Raw genomic sequence first — 14,447 nt, forward strand, 5'->3', positions numbered from 1 at the left:
TTTTTATTAAATGTCATGTCATTCCCTTCGTCATTTTTTGTTTCTAGTACTATGATCTTTCATTGCCAAACTTATGTCTCTGTTTCTCCTACCAATCCCAGTTTTTTTTTTTTATATTTTTTCCAGATTTTGAAATGACATTTTAGGCTAATTATACAAACAACAAAGATCAGTCATCAAAGGTGAAATTTTGTTGTAATGTTTAGGGTTATAATAATTTGGCATAGTAGGTAACTGACCAATGTTATAGCAATATCAGATTGTCTGTTACTACTTTTTAAAACAATGAACAGGGGAAAGTTGTTTTCTTGTTCTTTCATTGAGATTTTGTAGCAACTAGATCCTACATTTTTTATATCTAAACAAATGAAATATATTTCAATGGATTTGGGGATGACTTACTAGACCTTAGAACTATAAAATAGTATATAATTGATATACTAAATCTAAATATCTATCATAAATTATCGAAAGAATAATCTCATATTTGCTTTCATCATGTCTGATATATGCTATTTTATTCTTTATACTTTATGCATGCAGATTGGATTGAAAGGTGAACCAATGAATCCTGACACCAGTGGAGATAACATTGTTGAGTGGATGAAAGGAGTAGTGATTCCTTGGACATAGCCTCTAACATGGTATAAGGTAATGGTCATCAAGTGTGGGAACTAGATTTTGTATTAGCAACATATTTCTGCTTATACTTGGATGGAAAAAATTGAGTAAGATAAATATTTTACCGAATCTTATGCGTACAAAGTCTAAATGTATATGTTGTACAGGTTGTGTTTGATGTACCAACTGAAAAACATCCATTAGGATGGGATTTAAGCACCATGGGAAAGGCCAATATTGAGTAAATGGGAAAAGCATTGGTCGGTACTAGACTTCATATATTTTGGAAGGTGTCTGCTCATATGGATGTTCTTATGAAGGAACTTAGAGTCCTCACAAATGTGCGACAAACTATGGCCAATATTTTGAGCACTAATGAGTGATTTGTAATTTGTTGCAAGTATTTTTAATCGATGTTGTATTTTATAAATAATGAACTGTGCTCCTCCAAATTTCTCACATTAAGGGTGGATTTTATAAGCTCTTAAAAAATGTTAAATCTATTTTGACAAATTTGAGATGATTTGAATATCATAATATTTCATGGTTTTAGCTACCATGTTCTTGATCGTGGCTGCAACCTATGGGTAATGTGTTGGTGTTGTATGAGGAAATTGGAGGAAATCATTCCGGAGTTTCACTCATGAGAAGATCTATAGATAGTGTGTGTGCTCACACATTTGAATTGCATTCTTAATCTATTAACTTTTGGCATCTTGAGAGTACTAACCAAGTACAAAAAATTTCACATACCAAGGGTTCATCTCCAATGTTCCAAAAGACAAAAAAATTGGCCATTAAGTTTGTAAGTTTTGGTTCATCTTCAATGTTCCAAAGGACAATATATCATGGATATGTTTATGATATATGGTTTAAGGCCTTCCAGGCTTTATTTTTTTTTCACTGACTATGTTTGCATTCCCTGTCCTCAATATATCATTTTTCCATCACCTATCCCCCAAAACTATCAAAGGTCATCTTGATCTGTCAAATCCAATATAAGAGTATATTTGATCAGAATGGAAAGTGGCATCTACCCATGATATTTATCTACCCATGGTATTCATCCACCCATGTAATCTACCTATGGTATTGTAAGTTGCATCCTCCCATGGTATTATAAGTGGCATCTACCCATGGTATTCATTCAACCATGGTATTTACCCACTCATGGAATTTACCTATGGTATTATAACTAAAAAAAGACTATAAGTAACAAGTCACATTTTGTAAAAGGACAGATTGTCCATCACAATGTAGCTTTTACAATTATTCTCTATTTTAATAATATATATATATATTTGGCATTTCATTTTTTTAGAGATATTGGAGGCCTACCCCCCCCCCCCACCAAGATCCATTTTATTTTTTTAGATATTGGGGGCCTACCCCCAAGATATGAATCAATGGTATCAGATCTAGGTTACGACTCCATGGGAATGTGGGTTTGAAGCATATTTTAGTTTCAAATTTTTTGAACAATATTCAACAAAATTCATGCAAATGCTACAACCTCCACAAAGCACTTTATTGGGTAAAGCGGGAAGATTTTTTTTTTTTGCAAGAATTTTTTGGGCAATGAGTTTGCAGATCAGATCTGGAAATTTTGGTGGAAACATTATGAATAAAAATAACATATCTTGGTTCCTTGCGAAAAAATACCCGAATTCAAAAAATAAATTGGTCGAATCAGAGTCCAGATGAGGGAGATATCGCCAATTTAAAATCAGTTGTGTTGTAGAAATGTTTATGAAGGAAATTCGTGGATGGCATATCTCTTATAGTTTTTTGTTGCTTTTGTGTATAATTTCAAAAACAATGATTGCTAATCTAATCTCCTCTTGAAAAAACACTAAATTTCAAAAGAAAAGTTGGTTGAATTAGAGTTTGGATGAGGGAGATATCATTGATTTAAAATCAGTTACTTTTTTGGAACTTTTGTGACAACATGACAGTTGTAGTGCGAATCTGAGTTTCCAAAGTGTCTAGATAGGGTCCAATCACATGGAAAGATGAAAAACAATCATTCTATTTCAGAAAATAGGTTATAATAAATATTCTTAGTTATATTGACCGAGTTATTCCCATTTTAAATTAGTTTATATATCTAGAGCAGCATTCGGAGCAGGTTCCCTTTGGAGACATGCCCTCCCACCCTTCTTTAGTAGGAACTTGCTTCACGTTCATTAGTTTCATAATAGCAACATCCAACTTGGATTCTTTGGAGACATTCCCTCCCACCCCAAGCTATGTGGCACCTACTACTTCATCAACAGTCACCATCATGGTTATGGGTCAACCACACAAAATCCTTGTTATTGAAGTCCATTTTCTAAGTTGCACACTATTGTTATCACAATTAGTCACAAGAATTATAGCGTATCTCTATCTTCAGATCTTCATTTTTCATGGTTATGGGTCATTCACAAACCCACACTTCATTGAAGTCCATTTTCTAGGCCACACACTATTAGTATCATAGTTGGTCACAACCATTACAAGGTATCTCCATCATCGGATCTTCGTTCATCATGGTTATGGGTTAAACACACAAAACCCTCCTCTTTAGTGGCTCTTCATATTGAACACATGCTTCTCAAGAGATAACTTCGTGCAATGGGGACCATTTCTTCTTAAAGAGGGAGGAATGATCTGAATGGAAAGTGGCATCTACCCATGGTATTCATTCACCCATGGTATTTATCCACCCATAGTGTTCATCCACCCATGCAATCTACCTATGGTATTGTAAGTTGCACCCACCCATGGTATTGTAAGTGGCATATACCCATGGTATTCATTCACCCATGGTATTTACCCACCCATGGAATTTACCTATGGTATTGTAACTAAAAAAAGACTATAAGTAATGAGTCACGTTTTGTAAAAGGATAGATTGTCCATCACAATGTAGATTTTACAATTATTCTCTATTTTAATATATATAAAAAGTTTCTTCGTGGTTTTATTTATCGTGTGTTCTCTTTTTTTTTTCTGGCATTTCAATTTTTCAGATCTTGGGGTCCTCCCCCCCTAAGATCCATTTCAATTTTTTATATATTAGGGACCTCCCCCCAAGATCTGGATCAATATTTTAGTTCCATTCCTTTATATTTTTTATTGCAACATGTCATATTTTAGGTCTCCCTATTTTTACTTCTAAAACCATATGTAAGTCTAGTTTTTTCTAATCTTTCAGGAACATACCTTGGTGAATTTAAAACCTTTCAGGACTCCATTACCTTAGAAACTCTCAGAACATGCCTCTTTAGCTTAGTAAATGTATCACTTGGTAAGGGCACTTCCTAGCCAAGGCTTAATTCTCTGCAAATGGGGAACATTCCAATTTGTAAGATAAAAAACAAAAAACAATTCATTTACATTTACAATGTTTTATTCCTCCCTCTTAGCATGCAATATTTATTTAGAATAGAAATGACCTATTGGAGTTTGAGTTAGTATATTCCCCTTGTTGTGTTGATTGAATTTATATCACTATTTGAAAGAACTCATTTGAAACATTGTATATACATCGGTGGTAAATTTAAGTTTTGAACATATTATTGCTTCACTTTCACATCAACTTCAAAAGAACAACAACGAAGCTCCCCATTTTTACCATCGATGGGAAATTTATGGCAATGACTATATGCAAAGTGAAATCTTCATGGTACTCTTTGAATGCTAATTAATCGAGTTTTCATGGGGTGTTTTGTAGCCCCTAGAGACATCACGTGGGTTGAAACGAGACCAATTCCTAAGACATCTTTATGGGTGTCTTAAACATTTGCTGGAAATTCACATCAAACTCAATGTTTAATATTTTGAGAGGAAATCGATTCAAAACCTTCCTTAATAGGAGAAATGCAAAGGCCTCATGCAAATTATTACTCACAAAAGCATTAACATTAGATCCATTGCAGTCAACATCACATGAACTTGTAGTTTATTAGTCGTTATAGTATATTTGGTAGAAGACTGGAGCAAGAAGGAAAATCGATGCATAGGGCTTAAATCTAAGAATCTGATGTATCAAAATTCAAATTGAAATGGATGAAATGGAGAATTGAATGGAATGCAAAGATACATGGAGCACATTTTAAGGATTGGATTTCATATGAATATATGCATATTCATTAGCATTAGACCAAGATGAATCCATAAGTTCATGAAAACACTTCTAGCAACTACTATTACATGTATTCTAAGAAGAATAATAAGAACATATGGAACAAACACATAAAGAGAACATACTACAGATTTAGATGAGCTGGAATCGCTAAAAAAATTTATTAATTTTCCACAAAGAATACATTTCATTGAAAGTAGATGGATCTTCTCTCTTGGAAAAAAAATTCTAAACCCTTGGTTCAGTATCATAAAATTGTTTTTATAGGGCCTCAGAGGGAGATCCTGTTACAAAATATTCCTTCTTGATTTCATTGTAATCGATAATCATAACAAAAAAATAAACATGCTATGTGGCACTGTTGTACTAACTAAACCCTAAATGACTTGTGAAAATAAATTATTTACATAAAATAGGAAATAAAAGTGTCATAATCAATACGATCTGCGGTATTGCTGGTCACGATAGGTAGGTTGTGGAGGCTGCATAGATGATTCGATGATTTGCATCACAAGAGGGTTAAAGAACTGCTCGCATAGTTTCCACTGTGCTAGCGCTGATAGAGGAGCCGAGAAGAATCGTTGATATGAAATTTTTAGGTTGGTCAGACATGTGTAGTTCAATCTAGGTCAAAACAGGGTCTTTACCATCCCCAACAACTAAAAGTACCTCTTCAGATAGTTAACCATGATCTTACCCTTCAAAGTGGCAGTCTTCTCAAGGGAAGATTTTACTTTTCTTTTTTCATCCACTGGTCTTTGACTATATTGTTCCCAATGGATCAGCACTCACCCAAAGTTCCAACAGCTGGGTAACCCTTCCCTGACAATCCTCTCAAACTCAGTGTTAAAGGCAACCACGTTATTGATACCATCTCTAGGTACTCCTCATCTTTGACTCTAGCCTCCTCCTTCTAGACAACCTTAGAAATATCCATGATATAAGTTACTTTGTCCACTACATTTATGGGCCTCATGTCATTGAGTGGCCTCTCATTCAAAAACTGAATGAACCTTTTGGCAATCTGGGGTTTTTTTCTCCCTCCTCTTTAGATGACAGGAAGATTTCTTCATAGTATTTGATTACAATCCTCTGTTCATCCATCAAGGTTCTATACACCCATTGGTTCACTACTCTTCAATGATATCATCCCAGGTTAGTTGCTTGGCTTGTAGTAGGGACATGTTTCCTTTAAGCTTTGCCTCTAACTCAAATATGTCTTGGTTTTCTACCTATAGATTCTTATCAATGATTTAGGCATTTGTCTTAGCAGTCACCAATTGTTTCTCTTTCTGTGTTAGGATTCTCTGAGCAACATCTAGATCGTTCTGCACCCTTTTAAGCTCCCCCTCTGAAAGTTGGAGCTCAATGAGGGTCTTAGTGAATTTTTCAATTCGATTTTGAGGATCTTCAGGCACTATCACCACACATATATATGAGTTTATTCTCCTTTAAAGCTCTCTTGCTTAGTGCTGAACGGCCACAATTTCATTATTACTATCAATGAACTCTTTTTCTAGGATCTCCTTCTCTTCTTCCACCTATACAAGTTCTTTGGATTGAACATGCTCACTACCTAGCATCTTCATATTATGCCTAAGATCCTTGATTTTGTCTAGGAATTTTGAAGGAGGGCTTCAAAAGTAGTTTTATCTTTAGGATTCACTCCTACATTCATGACCATCTCCTTGAAGCTGTCATTCTATATGTGGAGAGCCTTTGAGTTGGCTCTCTCTTACTTCAAACTAGTTGCAACCTTTTCGAGCAACTTCTCTGCCTTGCTTATGGTCATTGCGCTCCAGTTGAGCTCGCTATACAGCATCTTACCAACTTGCTTATGGAAATTTATCTTATCTGGCAGGGGAACACTTGTTAAGTCCACTAAAACATCCAAGTATTTGAACTGAGAAACTAAAGGAAAATATTGTACCAGTGGGTGTTGTAGTGAAAAATTCAACCAATTTCTTTTTAAATCCATAGTAGCTAATAGCATGGTCTAGTATCGAATTGAGTGAGGTTCCATTTGTTGTTGCATCTCCTCTCCCACCTTCTTATTTATTTCTTAAATGGCCTTTATAGTGGGCCAACTTGACCCAGTAATAGTTGCACCTCCTTTTGCACCTAAAATATCCACCTCTGAAGAGGATGGGGCAGTAGCTTGTGATGGATCCTCCAAGGTCACTTGGAAGCCCGGTTCATCTCACCTTGTTTCCACTAGACTGGTTTCAAGTTCTTCTTATTCTGTCCCCTAGGTTTTTGCCTTTTTAGTTTCATGTATATCCTCCATCTTTATATCTCCAGTTTGGTTCGCCATCCTCTTTTGCACTTTGTCCTTGGTTACTGGAGGCTTGCTCTCCATCTTTATATCCATAGGCCATCAATCAAGATTAGCTTTCCATTAAATTTCAGGCCTATTATCATGTTCATAAGTTGAATATTTTATCTTCTCCCTCCTTTGAGAAATGCCACCATGAGGGTCATAATGCCAGACATCCCCTTGGTTGAATTCATTTTCCTGAGTAATGCTTCAACTCCCTTGATGGCCTGATTGGAATTGGCAAATAAAGGCCCCATGGTATTTCCTAATTTAAACATATTTCCCTTCTTTGCAGTGACAAAGTGGATCTGGTCCACATTGAGACTTTGCCTGATGAATTCTAGAGAAAATAACCTCATAGACATCAACATATGTAGATGGTAAGGGGGAAGTTCACAACCATAAACCCTGATCTCTGTGTGATCCTAAAAAATATACCAGTCCCCTACCCTAGTATCTTTGGTAAGATGGAGAATCTCTCTTTGTTGGGGGAGAACCTTGCGGGGAGAAAAACAATGGATAATCTTATATGCAATAGCCATATAAGTTGATATAAATTGAGAGTAACCACCGAGAAGTTGGCCTCTTTCTAAAATCAATGTCCCAATCAAACACATATTTCCTCCACTTGTTGCAATCTAACAAGATAATGCCCCAACACTCAAACTCATCTACATGGTGTCGGCCGGATAAATCATTCTTGCGGACAAGACCGATCTCCCTAGTATCAACTGATATCTAGCGACAAGCAGAACAAGCAAATCTACCTTTCTCTAAATATTGCGATTTATAAATAAAAACCAAGAGGTGTTTTAGACCCTACCTTAAGTCCAACGCTAGTTTGTGGCAGCCACGCTTCAACCATCCGAATGAGTTTCCTTTTGAGAACTTGCAAACACAAACAAGCACACAGCAAATAACACCTGCATAGCCAATATAATAAATCATATTCATCATGGTGATCAAGGAATCCATGAAATAAACCATAAGAGATAGCTTATAGAGAAAAATAAACTTGATTGTATTAACTTTAAACAAAGAAGAACTTTACAACCTTGGTGCCTTGATGTTGTACAAGCTCCTCCCAGGGTCCAAGCAAGAATCTCCTCTACTTTGACAAGCTTCACACTCTTCCCAATGAGATCAAAAGGTATGTAATCTCTCCTCTCAAGCTCAATTAGGAAGTCTAAATTCCAACAGCATTTACCCTAAAAAATACTCAGCTTGCAACCTCTTCAGTAACCAGCCTAATGCCTCATTTTATAGTGCAAAGGGAGGAAGTTACAGGTCCACCTATGAAGGGATAGGGTCCTCCTTCAAAGGGATAAGCTCCTCACATTAAGGGGTTAGCTCCTTTAGTTATGGGATGCATGAACATCAAAGGAGTGAACTTGCCACCTCAAGATTCCCTCTAGAAGCTTCCAGAAATAACCCAAAGTGAGTTTTTAAGAATGTACTTGCGCCTTTTTGACTTTTACAGGGTTCTGCACCCATTACACAGAAACAGAGTGGGCTGGTTTGCAGGGGACATGATCAAGGGGTGCAGGACCACAGGTAATGCTAAGAGAAAGTGCGGAACCCGAGTTTTAGAGATTTTTAAGGACTTTCTCTCATTTTTCAAGGCTTGACATGAAGAGCTAAGGTTTAAGACTTGCATAGGAGGAAAGTATGAATGGTGGTAGACACACACTGACTGTAGAATGCCATGGTGCCAATATTTTGTGTAACACATGGGTATACACAAAAAAATAGAACAACAAAGAATAGTACCTAAAATAGGATGTGGTGGAAAAATGGTGCAACTGAAATCTTATGGCATTAGATAGGTAAGATAGAATATCAAATAGGTGGCCAGGATGCATAATTTTCCTTAAAAACCCCAAGGTGGATTTTTTCACTATGTTGGCATCATCATCCCCCAGAAAATGGGAAATTAGGGATAGGATGGGTTGGATAGGTTCAGTAAATATGGTGATAGGGAACTTGTTAGATATAGGAAGAGCTTGTAGGCCAAGGGCCAGGACCATTTGCATGAAAGATTGTTGGTCATTTTTTGGGAGGGTAGAGTAATGATAAACTAATGTGACATAAGTAAACTGTTGGGGTTCTGGAGAACTGGGGTAAACCAAGTCCTTTTGAATCATCTTTGGGGTCACTTTGAGAATTTTAGCCCCAGAGGAGGAAAAAAAGAAATTCTTTTTGTAAATGTAGGTTGCGGCCAATCAAGAGATGTCTTTGAGAAAATGGTACACAGAAGGTGGGAATTGGTAGTATAGGCTGGAGTCAACTACCTGGAATGGGTCTTGCCCCCTAACATGGTTGCCATACAGGTAAAAATAGAGGTTATAAAGGTGGTAGGCATAGGCAAGGTCAACAATCTGTGCCTCTGTGTCCATGAGGTAAACACTGGAAGAGGGTTTGTCCTCTCTAGACTTTGGGGTCTCGGGAGCCTCTTTCTTCATTTCTTACAAGTATCTAAGCAATTTAAAGGTGGATAGGATTAGTAGGTTTCTTAGTTGTCATGGAGCATGCTGAAAAAAATGTCGGGAGGAGGTACTTGATCAATTGAGCTCGAACGACATTCTGGACAAGCGACCGGCGAGAGAGCAGCGTAACTAAGAAACATATTTGAAAATGGTGAGGTGGGTAGGATTTTATAAATTGAGTGGTAGAAATAGTCAGTTAATGTGGAAATGACGTCATGGGAGGGACACGTGGTTGGGTGAGATTGGGCGATGACAGGGATAGGTGGACAGGAGAGGGGGTGGGTAGAGTCAATGTTATACCTTTGAATCTGCACTCACTTGAAAAGGTGTCCACTGATTGGCCCACGTGGCACATGGTCCCCACTCCTAGCATCCTCTGGTGGGTCAGATAGTGGGAAATCGGACCCAGTGCTCCCCCCCGAATGAATCTGGATCGTCAGATCCAGATATGAAGATTCATTCTTGGGGGGCAACTTGTTTATCGCCCAAGTAGGTTACCCACCCAAAATGCTTCAGGGGGTGGTGTTACCAATCCATTTGGGCACATCACTCCCATCATCCATATCAGTGTTTTAGGGCTCATCAAACCCTAATTCTAGTTGCTACATGCCCTAAACAAGTCACCCTTTTGAATGCCTCCTTCCCAGATAGTTTCATGACTTGAAGACATCCGGAAAAGACCTCTAGAGGGACCAACGCAAGTAGGCCCATTTAAGGGTGTGTTGTAGAGCAGTTGAGTCCATGCTAAGGTGCTCTGCAGAGCACTTAGGCCCTCTTTAACCTGCGGTGGGTGAGATTGAGTGAAATTCACATAGGGTTTGGGGAATATTCTTATCTCTTGGAGTCATCTAGAAATTTCCCTAACTTTTCAACTCCTATGAGCTCGAAAATGGATAAGGAATGAGTTAAGATGCAACCTATCCTCTCATCCCTTCCTCCATGGAACTAATTCTAAGTATGGAAGGCCATTCAATACCCCCATTTATGACATAACCTCCTTCATCTTCCTATAAATTGAACACTCATCTAAGTGATCAGGGGTTGGACTATGTTGAATTGTAAGGAGATAATGTTGCTATGAGAATTGACTTTGAAACAAGTATTGTTATGCTACAAGTTTGTCATGCTTTTGATGTGATGTGGATGGGATACAAGCTGGAGGAGTGACTTCAAATCATACTTGATGGTTGTAATTCCTTCTTCTATTAAATAAAGTATTTGAACCTTTTTCCCATATTCTTATCTTGTTATATGATGCTTATATGTGTGAATGTACCTGATTCCATTTACTTGTATTCAATAGATATTTTTCTTTGGTTGGTTCTTTGTCTTTTGTTGATGTTTATAGGTACTTCTCAAGCGTGTTAAGTACAGGAAGGAGTGACAGGATTGATACAAAGGAGACAAGAGGAAAGAAGAACTACAAGTAGGTCTTCTCATCTTCTTTTTCTTATCTATTGCTTATAGGAAAAGGATGAAGTGCTTTAAACTGTTGTTCTAGATATGGCTACGTATTTAGGGAATTAGTATTTATTTGTATATACCAAATTCTCCAAAACAAATTGGAGACTCCAATGGGGATAAGTCATCCTTCCTAGTAGCTTATCCACCTCCTAGGACACTCTTGTAGACCCTACTTGTGTTCATTGATTGTATTTCAGCTCTTTTGCATTGAATTTTGGTCCAAATCTATGTCAAATTGCCTCTTGAAATGGCTCACCGTCACTAGTGCAGGTCTGTGAGGGACATAGTGCACTGCAAAGCACCCTTGGCTTAGGGATAGTGCTTTGAAGCACACTAACACCCATTCAGGGTTGCGCTGATCCTCCTAGGGTCAGTTTCCCACCTTTGGATTGAGTTTTTGCCAAATTTCCTCTGTTTGATTGCCTATTGATTGATCAGTGAATGTCATGCCTCAGAAAACAAGTTTTTATCACCTTTGCTAGCCCTATTTTGACTTGGTTGATTAATGTTGTTTAAATGTTTTCTTTGTCATTATTGATCCATAGTCAAAGTTAGATTATAGTCGATTAATCTTTGCTCGAAAGAAAGTGTTGTAAAAGTCTTCTTTTCCTTCGAAATAGAACTATTGTAAATTATTCATTCTTGTTAAAGATTGATTGAGTGTATGTGAATTAGTTTCCTTTTGTTCATATTCACATTAAGGAAATTGAAAAGAAATACATGCATTTTGCATTGAAAACTTTGTGTGTGCTCATAGGAATAGTTTAGGGAAATTGCATTAGATTGTTCTCTTTTCTCTTTGATCAAAAGAAATCTAATTGCTCTATCCCTATTAGCTAAGACTTTCATTGTTAAATTGATGGAAAGAATGGTTATCATAATAGTTGCATTCCTAGGAATTTCGTAATACATCACATGGTGAATTTGAAAGGAAAATTACTAAGCAAGATCAACTTAAAATTAATATCAATTTACCTAATGGAGCATTGTCACCTAATGAAAACATTTAGTGGTTCTAGGCTAGAGACGTGTTCTAGCATCATAAAACAAAGTAGTTGTTGCTAACTTGTCTGCAATACATCCTGAGTGTGATACCTCATTCCACGTATGTGAGTATATCGTAGCTCGTCCACTTACCTTCGGGTATATAGGGGGGTGTTACAGTACATAAAGTATATGGGAATGCTCTCACTGTGCAGTTTTGCATTAGACAACACTTATACGAATTGGGCCTCCATGTACATTTAGGTATATATGGGAGGAAAAAACTAGGTTGATATCCATCCTTAGGTAACTGAGTCGGCCGCCTTGTACATTGTGATACATTGAACACAACATTCGGGGAGATTACTTGCCCATACTTCTTAGTTCGCCAGGAGGTATTCTGTAGTTCACAATTGTTTGGTAAACCTTTTGCCTAGTTTACCCCTTTTTTGTTTATTTTGTTTTTTGTAATAAAATTAATTATTAATCATAGAGGAACATCAACCCTTACCCTGTCATTCGCGGAGAGTAGTGATTAAACCACATTTTTCACCTGAAGATACACCTATTCGGTCAAAGCCGTCTTGTTTAACTAAGTCAAGTACATTAAGAACTCCTGGTTTTTCATCTGAATTACTAGAATCATCCATTTCGGTAAGTATTGAGACTCCAATTACTCCAAATATATCTGGTACATCTGTTACTGAAGAAGAAGATTCACAATTACCTGAGGACACTGTAATTGATACTACTGTAACAGTAACCGAAGTTGTTCAACAACAAGTTGATCCTCAACTAGAAGTTGCTCAACAGGAAATTACTTCTGAACTTGAATTAGTTCAACTAGAAGATAATCCAGAACCTATCACAATTCAAACAAAAGTTACTTTTGAAACTGAAGTTGTTCAGGAACCTCTCCCTGAAACTGTTGTTCTTTTACCAAAACATCTGGAGTTTGAATTTGAACATTCAGAAGTTTTTAATTTACCTGAAGACGATCAACTGGTTAACCCTCAGACATCAGTAACTACTGAAACTTCCACTTTACCAACACCAGAAGTCTTTACGGACCTGATGGTGAAGTTCTTCCACCTAGTTTAATTGTTATTAAGGGAGAATTTGAAGAAGATACTACACCTGGAACCCCATTCCATTTTTGAACCGAGCTTTATATTTACTCTCATACTCCTCATTTTACTGCTTCTTTTGATCCCACTTCTTTTTGAGTACCCATTGATTCTTTAGGACATCTATTGGGTCAGTTAACTATGGCTGAACAATCATCAACATCTCAGATTGTATCATCTGATGCAGTTGCGACATAATTTTCTGTCGCAACCTCTTCGATGTTTTCTACTACTCCTGTGTCACATCTATATGGTGAAACGTCCATCCCAATTGGTTACCAATCTTCATTTGGAACCCACTCAAGGGTTGCTTCTATGCCATGGTCATCACCCATGTCCTCAACCAGAATTTTACTGGTTCTTCATTTACAGGAACTCAACAGTTTGATCCTGCATATCAATATCAAACTGGGCAATCTAGTCAACAATGACCTATGTATCCATTACATACTGGATTGCCACCATATGGAAAGCAATATGTTTATTCACCTTATCCTCCATATTCTGGAGGACCATCATATGGTAGTATCCCATTGTATACAGATCAGTCTAGAAGTTGAGTCTGTCAATGGCAACCAACAATGCCAGTTTAACTGAGGCTTGTGTATCCAACAGAACCAATGTAAACTGCGTCAGCTATTCCTACTATACCTATTGTTTCCACTGTACCGCAGTCACAAGTTCAAATGGTTGTATCTCAACCTGTACAAACTAGACCTTCTACCCCACAACCACAAGTTTCGATTCAGGAAGTCCAAGTTTCTCAGGCCGTTGTACAACAACCGCTTGTGTCCGAGGTCCATCAACCTCAGGTTAGTGTACCTTTATCTGGAAGTGACTCGGGCTTACACAAGTATAGTTTATTCACAACCTAGTCAACCTTACATTGCTGGGTAAAAACAATAGTTGAATCAACAATAATTGTACCAACAACAACAACAGTTGATTCAACAACCGTGGCAATGCCAATATCAACAACCTCAAATCCAGCAATTCCAACCCCTGTTTGGACCTGCCCAACAAGGTCAACCTGGGTTTGGACAATATCAAGCTTACCAAGGTCCTTATCAGCAAGGCTTTGCTGGTTATGGACAACCACAAATTCAACTTGGTTATCAACAACCACCTTATACCAAATTTGTTCAACAACCACCTTATCAAGGTTACCAAATACAGATACCCTATGCTGGTATGCAAAGACCTATTGCTCAGGAAATTCCATCATATCTTGAGTATTCTCAAACTAACTTGAATCGACAATTTCCGTTTGTATCAAATCTTGAATTACTAGATTTAAACCGGCTCACTAATGATCCAAT

General features: G+C 37.3%; 1 pseudogene; it reads left to right on the forward strand.

Annotated features, from left to right (window-relative positions):
• Positions 1-537: 537 nt before the first annotated feature.
• On the forward strand, positions 538-13,102 carry LOC149151340 (beta-galactosidase 1-like; annotated as a pseudogene).
• Positions 13,103-14,447: the final 1,345 nt, after the last annotated feature.

The sequence above is a fragment of the Pinus tabuliformis genome, chromosome 9 (assembly GCF_031772625.1).
Source record: "Pinus tabuliformis cultivar Carrire ecotype Pingquan chromosome 9, CPIR1, whole genome shotgun sequence".
Lineage (NCBI taxonomy): Eukaryota > Viridiplantae > Streptophyta > Pinopsida > Pinales > Pinaceae > Pinus > Pinus tabuliformis.